The sequence below is a fragment of the Labrus mixtus genome, chromosome 12 (assembly GCF_963584025.1).
Source record: "Labrus mixtus chromosome 12, fLabMix1.1, whole genome shotgun sequence".
Classification (NCBI taxonomy): Eukaryota; Metazoa; Chordata; class Actinopteri; order Labriformes; family Labridae; genus Labrus; species Labrus mixtus.
In genome coordinates, this window is record NC_083623.1 from 29,620,454 (window position 1) to 29,630,903 (window position 10,450).

The following is a 10,450-nucleotide window of genomic DNA, read 5'->3' on the forward strand; positions in this document are numbered from 1 at the left end:
TCAACTTTTTTGAAGTCGAATTTCTTCATGAATATTTTCAACTTTTTTGAAGCCCAAATACTTCATGAAAATTTTCAACTTTTTTGAAGCCGAATTTCTTCATGAATATTTTCAATTGACCCACTCCCCCTTACGAAAAAGTTGAAAAAAGACGAAACACCCACCCCTTACGAAAAATTTGAAAAAAGACGAAACACCCACCCCTTATGAAAAAGTTGAAAAAAGACGAAACACACCCCCCTTACGAAAAAGTTGAAAAAAGACGAAACACCCCCCCCTTGGGAAAACTTTTTTGAAGCCGAATTTCTTCATGAATATTTTCAACTTTTTTTAACCCGAATTTCTTCATGAATATTTTCAACTTTTTTGAATCCGAATTCTTCATGAATATTTTCAATTGACCCACCCCCCCTTACGAAAAAGTTGAAAAAAGACGAAACATCCACCTCTTACGAAAAAGTTGAAAAAAGACGAAACACCCCCCCCTCACGAAAAAGTTGAAAAAAGACGAAACACCCCCCCCTTACGAAAAAGTTGAAAAAAGACGAAACACCCCTCCCTTGGGAAAACTTTTTTGAAGCCGAATTTCTCCATGAATATTTCAACTTTTTTGAAGCCTAATTTCTTTATGAATATTTTCAGTTGACCCACCCCCACTCACGAAAATTTTTAAAAAAGACGAAACACCCCCCCCTTACGAAAAAGTTGAAAAAAGACTAAACACCCCCCCCCCTTACGAAAAATTTGAAAAAATGACGAAACACCCCCCCCTTGGGAAAACTTTTTTGAAGCCGAATTTCTTCATGAAAATTTTCAACTTTTTTGAAGCCCAAATACTTCATGAAAATTTTCAACTTTTTTGAAGCCGAATTTCTTCAAGAAAATTTTCAACTTTTTTGAAGCCGGATTTCTTCATGAAAATTTTCAACTTTATTGAAGGCGAAATACTTCATGAAAATTTTCCACTTTTTTGAAGCCGAATTTCTTCATGAAAATTTTCAAATTTTCTGAAGCCCAAATACTTCATGAAAATTTTGAACTTTTTTGAAGACCAAATATTTCATGAAAATTTTGAACTTTTTTGAAGCCGAATTTCTTCATGAAAATTTTCAACTTTTTTGAAGCCGAATTTCTTCATGAATATTTTCAACTTTTTTGACGCCCAAATCCTTCATGAAAATTTTCAACTTTTTTGAAGCCCAAATACTTCATGAAAATTTTCAACTTTTTTTGAAGCCCAAATACTTCATGAAAATGATCAACTTTTTTGAAGCCCAAATACTTCATGAATATATTCAACTTTTTTGAAGCCCAAATACTTCATGAAAATATTCAACTTTTTTGAAGCCGAAATACTTCATGAATATATTCAACTTTTTTGAAGCCCAAATACTTCATGAATATATTCAACTTTTTTGAAGCCCAAATCCTTCATGAAAATTTTCAACTTTTTTGAAGCCGAATTTCTTCATGAAAATTTTCAACTTTATTGAAGGCGAAATACTTCATGAAAATTTTCAACTTTTTTGAAGCCGAATTTCTTCATGAATATTTACAACTTTTTTGAAGCCCAAATACTTCATGAAAATTCTCAACTTTTTTGAAGCCGAATTTCTTCATGAAAATTTTTAACTTTAATGAAGCCCAAATACTTCATGAAAATGTTCAACTTTTATGAAGCCGAATTTCTTCATGAAAATTTTCAAATTATTTGAAGCGGAAATACTTCATGAAAATTTTCAACTTTTTTGAAGCCGAATTTCTTCATGAAAATTTTCAACTTTTTTGAAGACCAAATATTTCATGAAAATTTTCAACTTTTTTGAAGCCGAATTTCTTCATGAAAATTTTCAACTTTTTTGAAGCCGAATTTCTTCATGAATATTTTCAACTTTTTTGACGCCCAAATCCTTCATGAAAATTTTCAACTTTTTTGAAGCCCAAATACTTCATGAAAATTTTCAACTTTTTTGAAGCCCAAATCCTTCATGAAAATGATCAACTTTTTTGAAACCCAAATACTTCATGAATATATTCAACTTTTTTGAAGCCCAAATACTTCATGAAAATATTCAACTTTTTTGAAGGCGAAATACTTCATGAAAATTTTCAACTTTTTTGAAGCCGAATTTCTTCATGAATATTTACAACTTTTTTGAAGCCCAAATACTTCATGAAAATTATCAACTTTTTTGAAGCCGAATTTCTTCATGAAAATTTTTAACTTTAATGAAGCCCAAATACTTCATGAAAATGTTCAACTTTTATGAAGCCGAATTTCTTCATGAAAATTTTCAAATTTTTTGGAGCTGAATTTTGTTCATGAAAATTTTAAAATTTTTGGAAAGCCAAACACTTCATGAAAATTTTCAACTTTTTTGAAGCCGAATTTCTTCATGAATATTTTCAATTGACCCACCCCCCATCACGAAAAAGTTGAAAAAAGACGAAACACCCCCCCTTACGAAAAAGTTGAAAAAAGACGAAACAACCCCCCCTTGCGAAAAAAATTTTGAAGCCGAATTTCTTCATGAAAATTTTCAACTTTTTTCAAGCCCAAATACTTCATTAAAATGTTCAACTTTTTTGATGCCCAAATACTTCATGAACATTTTCAACTTTTTTGAAGCCGAATTTCATCATGAAAATTTTCAACTTTTTTGAAGACCAAATATTTCATGAAAATTTTCACCCTTTTTGAAGCCGAATTTCTTCATGAAAATTTTCAACTTTTTTGAAGCCGAATTTCTTCATGAATATTTTCAACTTTTTTGACGCCCAAATCCTTCATGAAAATTTTCAACTTTTTTGAAGCCCAAATACTTCATGAAAATTTTCAACTTTTTTGAAGCCCAAATCCTTCATGAAAATGATCAACTTTTTTGAAACCCAAATACTTCATGAATATATTCAACTTTTTTGAAGCCCAAATACTTCATGAAAATATTCAACTTTTTTGAAGGCGAAATACTTCATGAAAATTTTCAACTTTTTTGAGGCCGAATTTCTTCATGAATATTTACAACTTTTTTGAAGCCCAAATACTTCATGAAAATTCTCAACTTTTTTGAAGCCGAATTTCTTCATGAAAATTTTTAACTTTAATGAAGCCCAAATACTTCATGAAAATGTTCAACTTTTATGAAGCCGAATTTCTTCATGAAAATTTTCAAATTTTTTGAAGCCGAAATACTTCATGAAAATTTTCAACTTTTTTGAAGCCGAATTTCTTCATGAAAATTTTCAACTTTTTTGAAGACCAAATATTTCATTAAAATGTTCAACTTTTTTGATGCCCAAATACTTCATGAACATTTTCAACTTTTTTCAAGCCGAATTTCATCATGAAAATTTTCAACTTTTTTGAAGCCCAAATACTTCATGAAAATTTTCAACTTTTTTGAAGCCGGATTTCTTCATGAAAATTTTCAACTTTTTTGAAGCCGAATTTCTCCATGAATATTTCAACTTTTTTGAAGCCGAATTTCTTTATGAATATTTTCAATTGACCCACCCCCCCTCACGAAAATTTTTAAAAAAGACGAAACACCCACCCCTTACGAAAAATTTGAAAAAAGACGAAACACCCACCCCTTATGAAAAAGTTGAAAAAAGACGAAACACACCCCCCTTACGAAAAAGTTGAAAAAAGACGAAACACCCCCCCCTTGGGAAAACTTTTTTGAAGCCGAATTTCTTCATGAATATTTTCAACTTTTTTTAACCCGAATTTCTTCATGAATATTTTCAACTTTTTTGAATCCGAATTCTTCATGAATATTTTCAATTGACCCACCCCCCCTTACGAAAAAGTTGAAAAAAGACGAAACATCCACCTCTTACGAAAAAGTTGAAAAAAGACGAAACACCCCCCCCTCACGAAAAAGTTGAAAAAAGACGAAAAACCCCCCCCTTACGAAAAAGTTGAAAAAAGACGAAACACCCCTCCCTTGGGAAAACTTTTTTGAAGCCGAATTTCTCCATGAATATTTCAAATTTTTTGAAGCCGAATTTCTTTATGAATATTTTCAATTGACCCACCCCCCCTCACGAAAATTTTTAAAAAAGACGAAACAGCCCCCCCTTACGAAAAAGTTGAAAAAAGACTAAACACCCCCCCCCTTACGAAAAATTTGAAAAAAAGACGAAACACCCCCCCCTTGGGAAAACTTTTTTGAAGCCGAATTTCTTCATGAAAATTTTCAACTTTTTTGAAGCCCAAATACTTCATGAAAATTTTCAACTTTTTTGAAGCCGAATTTATTCAAGAAAATTTTCAACTTTTTTGAAGCCGGATTTCTTCATGAAAATTTTCAACTTTATTGAAGGCGAAATACTTCATGAAAATTTTCAACTTTTTTGAAGCCCAAATACTTCATGAAAATATTCAACTTTTTTGAAGCCGAAATACTTCATGAATATATTCAACTTTTTTGAAGCCCAAATACTTCATGAATATATTCAACTTTTTTGAAGCCCAAATCCTTCATGAAAATTTTCAACTTTTTTGAAGCCGAATTTCTTCATGAAAATTTTTAACTTTAATGAAGCCCAAATACTTCATGAAAATGTTCAACTTTTTTGAAGCCCAAATACTTCATGAAAATTTTCAACTTTTTTTGAAGCCCAAATCCTTCATGAAAATGATCAACTTTTTTGAAGCCCAAATACTTCATGAATATATTCAACTTTTTTGAAGCCCAAATACTTCATGAAAATATTCAACTTTTTTGAAGCCGAATTTCTTCATGAAAATTTTCAACTTTTTTGAAGCTGAATTTCTTCATGAATATTTACAACTTTTTTGAAGCCCAAATACTTCAATAAAATTCTCAACTTTTTTGAAGCCGAATTTCTTCATGAAAATTTTTAACTTTAATGAAGCCCAAATACTTCATGAAAATGTTCAACTTTTATGAAGCCGAATTTCTTCATGAAAATTTTCAACTTTTTTGAAGCCCAAATACTTCATGAAAATTTTCAACTTTTTTGAAGACCAAATATTTCATGAAAATTTTGAACTTTTTTGAAGCCGAATTTCTTCATGAAAATTTTCAACTTTTTTGAAGCCGAATTTCTTCATGAATATTTTCAACTTTTTTGACGCCAAAATCCTTCATGAAAATTTTCAACTTTTTTGAAGCCCAAATACTTCATGAAAATTTTCAACTTTTTTGAAGCCCAAATCCTTCATGAAAATGATCAACTTTTTTGAAGCCCAAATACTTCATGAATATATTCAACTTTTTTGAAGCCCAAATACTTCATGAAAATATTCAACTTTTTTGAATCCGAAATACTTCATGAATATATTCAACTTTTTTGAAGCCCAAATACTTCATGAATATATTCAACTTATTTGAAGCCCAAATCCTTCATGAAAATTTTCAACTTTTTTGAAGCCGAATTTCTTCATGAAAATTTTCAAGTTTTTTGAAGCCGAAATACTTCATGAAAATTTTCAACTTTTTTGAAGCCGAATTTCTTCATGAAAATTTTCAACTTTTCTGAAGCCCAAATACTTCATGAAAATTTTGAATGTTTTTGAAGACCAAATATTTCATGAAAATTTTGAACTTTTTTGAAGCCGAATTTCTTCATGAAAATTTTCAACTTTTTTGAAGCCGAATTTCTTCATGAATATTTTCAACTTTTTTGACGCCCAAATCCTTCATGAAAATTTTCAACTTTTTTGGAGCCCAAATACTTCATGAAAATTTTCAACTTTTTTTGAAGCCCAAATCCTTCATGAAAATGATCAACTTTTTTGAAGCCCAAATACTTCATGAATATATTCAACTTTTTTGAAGCCCAAATACTTCATGAAAATATTCAACTTTTTTGAAGCCGAAATACTTCATGAATATATTCAACTTTTTTGAAGCCCAAATACTTCATGAATATATTCAACTTTTTTGAAGCCCAAATCCTTCATGAAAATTTTCAACTTTTTTGAAGCCGAATTTCTTCATGAAAATTTTCAACTTTATTGAAGGCGAAATACTTCATGAAAATTTTCAACTTTTTTGAAGCCGAATTTCTTCATGAATATTTACAACTTTTTTGAAGCCCAAATACTTCATGAAAATTCTCAACTTTTTTGAAGCCGAATTTCTTCATGAAAATTTTTAACTTTAATGAAGCCCAAATACTTCATGAAAATGTTCAACTTTTATGAAGCCGAATTTCTTCATGAAAATTTTCAACTTTTTTGAAGCCCAAATACTTCCTGAAAATTTTAAACTTTTTTGAAGCCGAATTTCTTCATGAAAACTTTAAACTTTTTTGAAGCCCAAATACTTCACGAAAATTTTAAACTTTTTTGAAGCCGAATTTCTTCATGAAAATTTTAAACTTTTTTGAAGCCCAAATGCGTCATGAAAATGTTCAACTTTTTTGAAGCCGAATTTCTTCATGAATATTTTCAATTGACCCACCCCCCTCACGAAAAAGTTGAAAAAATACGAAACACCCCCCTCTTACGAAAAAATTGAAAAAAGACGAAACACCCTTCCCTTACGAAAAAGTTGAAAAAAACGAAACACCCCCCCCTTACGAAAACTTTTTTGAAGCCGAATTTCTTCATGAAAATTTTCAACTTTTTTGAAGCCCAAATACTTCATGAAAATTTTCATCTTTTTTGAAGCCAAATTTCTTCATGAATATTTTCAATTGACCCACCCCCGCTTACGAAAAAGTTGAAAAAAGACGAAACACCCCCCCCTTACGAAAAAGTTGAAAAAAGATGAAACACCCCCCCTTGCGAAAACTTTTTTGAAGCCGAATTTCTTCATGAATTTTTTCAATTGACCCACCCCCTCACGAAAAAGTTGAAAAAAGACGAAACACCCCCCCCCTTACGAAAAAGTTGAAAAAAGACGAAACACCCCCCCCTTGCGAAAACTTTTTTGAAGCCGAATTTCTTCATGAAAATTTTCAACTTTTTTGAAGCCCAAATACTTCATGAAAATTTTCAACTTTTTTGAAGCCGAATTTCTTCATGAAAATTTTCAACTTTTTTGAAGCCGAATTTCTTCATGAAAATTTTAAACTTTTTTGAAGCCGAATTTCTTCATGAAAATTTTAAACTTTTTTGAAGCCGAATTTCTTCATGAAAATTTAAAACATTTTTGAAGCCCAAATACTTCATGAAAAGTTTCAACTTTTTTGAAGCCGAATTTCTTCATGAATATTTTCAACTTTTTTGGAGCCCAAATACTTCATGAAAATTTTCAACTTTTTTGAAGCCGAATTTCTTCATGAAAATTTTAAACTTTTTTGAAGCCCAAATACTTCATGAAAATTTTCAACTTTTTTGAAGCCGAATTTCTTCATGAATATTTTTCAATTGACCCACCCCCCCTCACGAAAAAGTTGAAAAAAGACAAAACACCCCCGCTTACGAAAAAGTTGAAAAAAGACGAAACACCCCCTCCCTTGCGAAAACTTTTTTGAAGCCGAATTTCTTCATGAAAATTTTAAACTTTTTTGAAGCCCAAATACTTCATGAAAATTTTAAACTTTTTTGAAACCGAATTTCCTCATGAATACTTTCAATTGACCCACCCCCCTCACGAAAAAGTTGAAAAAAGACGAAACACCCCCCTCTTATGAAAAAATTGAAAAAAGACGAAACACCCCCCCTTACGAAAAAGTTGAAAAAAGACGAAACACCCCCCCCTTGCGAAAACCTTTTTGAAGCCGAATTTCTTCATGAAAATCTTCAACTTTTTTCAAGCCCAAATACTTCATGAAAATTTTAAACTTTTTTGAAGCCGAATTTCTTCATGAAAATTTTCAACTTTTTTGAAGCCGAATTTCTTCATGAATATTTTCAACTTTTTTCAAGCCCAAATACTTCATGAAAATTTTCAACTTTTTTGAAGACCAAATATTTCATGAAAATTTTGAACTTTTTTGAAGCCGAATTTCTTCATGAAAATTTTCAACTTTTTTGAAGCCGAATTTCTTCATGAATATTTTCAACTTTTTTGACGCCAAAATCCTTCATGAAAATTTTCAACTTTTTTGAAGCCCAAATACTTCATGAAAATTTTCAACTTTTTTGAAGCCCAAATCCTTCATGAAAATGATCAACTTTTTTGAAGCCCAAATACTTCATGAATATATTCAACTTTTTTGAAGCCCAAATACTTCATGAAAATATTCAACTTTTTTGAATCCGAAATACTTCATGAATATATTCAACTTTTTTGAAGCCCAAATACTTCATGAATATATTCAACTTATTTGAAGCCCAAATCCTTCATGAAAATTTTCAACTTTTTTGAAGCCGAATTTCTTCATGAAAATTTTCAAGTTTTTTGAAGCCGAAATACTTCATGAAAATTTTCAACTTTTTTGAAGCCGAATTTCTTCATGAAAATTTTCAACTTTTCTGAAGCCCAAATACTTCATGAAAATTTTGAATGTTTTTGAAGACCAAATATTTCATGAAAATTTTGAACTTTTTTGAAGCCGAATTTCTTCATGAAAATTTTCAACTTTTTTGAAGCCGAATTTCTTCATGAATATTTTCAACTTTTTTGACGCCCAAATCCTTCATGAAAATTTTCAACTTTTTTGGAGCCCAAATACTTCATGAAAATTTTCAACTTTTTTTGAAGCCCAAATCCTTCATGAAAATGATCAACTTTTTTGAAGCCCAAATACTTCATGAATATATTCAACTTTTTTGAAGCCCAAATACTTCATGAAAATATTCAACTTTTTTGAAGCCGAAATACTTCATGAATATATTCAACTTTTTTGAAGCCCAAATACTTCATGAATATATTCAACTTTTTTGAAGCCCAGATCCTTCATGAAAATTTTCAACTTTTTTGAAGCCGAATTTCTTCATGAAAATTTTCAACTTTATTGAAGGCGAAATACTTCATGAAAATTTTCAACTTTTTTGAAGCCGAATTTCTTCATGAATATTTACAACTTTTTTGAAGCCCAAATACTTCATGAAAATTCTCAACTTTTTTGAAGCCGAATTTCTTCATGAAAATTTTTAACTTTAATGAAGCCCAAATACTTCATGAAAATGTTCAACTTTTATGAAGCCGAATTTCTTCATGAAAATTTTCAACTTTTTTGAAGCCCAAATACTTCCTGAAAATTTTAAACTTTTTTGAAGCCGAATTTCTTCATGAAAACTTTAAACTTTTTTGAAGCCCAAATACTTCATGAAAATTTTAAACTTTTTTGAAGCCGAATTTCTTCATGAAAATTTTAAACTTTTTTGAAGCCCAAATGCGTCATGAAAATGTTCAACTTTTTTGAAGCCGAATTTCTTCATGAATATTTTCAATTGACCCACCCCCCTCACGAAAAAGTTGAAAAAATACGAAACACCCCCATCTTACGAAAAAATTGAAAAAAGACGAAACACCCTTCCCTTACGAAAAAGTTGAAAAAGATGAAAACACCCCCCCCTTACGAAAACTTTTTTGAAGCCGAATTTCTTCATGAAAATTTTCAACTTTTTTGAAGCCCAAATACTTCATGAAAATTTTCATCTTTTTTGAAGCCAAATTTCTTCATGAATATTTTCAATTGACCCACCCCCGCTTACGAAAAAGTTGAAAAAAGACGAAACACCCCCCCCTTACGAAAGAGTTGAAAAAAGATGAAACACCCCCCCTTGCGAAAACTTTTTTGAAGCCGAATTTCTTCATGAATTTTTTCAATTGACCCACCCCCTCACGAAAAAGTTGAAAAAAGACGAAACACCCCCCCCCTTACGAAAAAGTTGAAAAAAGACGAAACACCCCCCCCTTGCGAAAACTTTTTTGAAGCCGAATTTCTTCATGAAAATTTTAAACTTTTTTGAAGCCGAATTTCTTCATGAAAATTTAAAACATTTTTGAAGCCCAAATACTTCATGAAAAGTTTCAACTTTTTTGAAGCCGAATTTCTTCATGAATATTTTCAACTTTTTTGAAGCCCAAATACTTCATGAAAATTTTAAACTTTTTTGAAGCCGAATTTCTTCATGAAAATTTTCAACTTTTTTGAAGCCCAAATACTTCATGAAAATTTTCAACTTTTTTGAAGCCGAATTTCTTCATGAATATTTTCAATTGACCCACCCCCCCTCACGAAAAAGTTGAAAAAAGACAAAACACCCCCCTCTTACGAAAAAGTTGAAAAAAGACGAAACACCCCCCCCTTACGAAAAAGTTGAAAAAAGACGAAACACCCCCCCCTTGCGAAAACTTTTTTGAAGTCGAATTTCTTCATTAATATTTTCAACTTTTTTGAAGCCCAAATACTTCATGAAAATTTTCATCTTTTTTGAAGCCAAATTTCTTCATGAATATTTTCAATTGACCCACCCTCATTACGAAAAAGTTAAAAAAAGACGAAACACCCCCCCTTACGAAAAAGTTGAAAGAAGACGAAACACCCCCACTTACGAAAAAGTTGAGAAAATACGAAA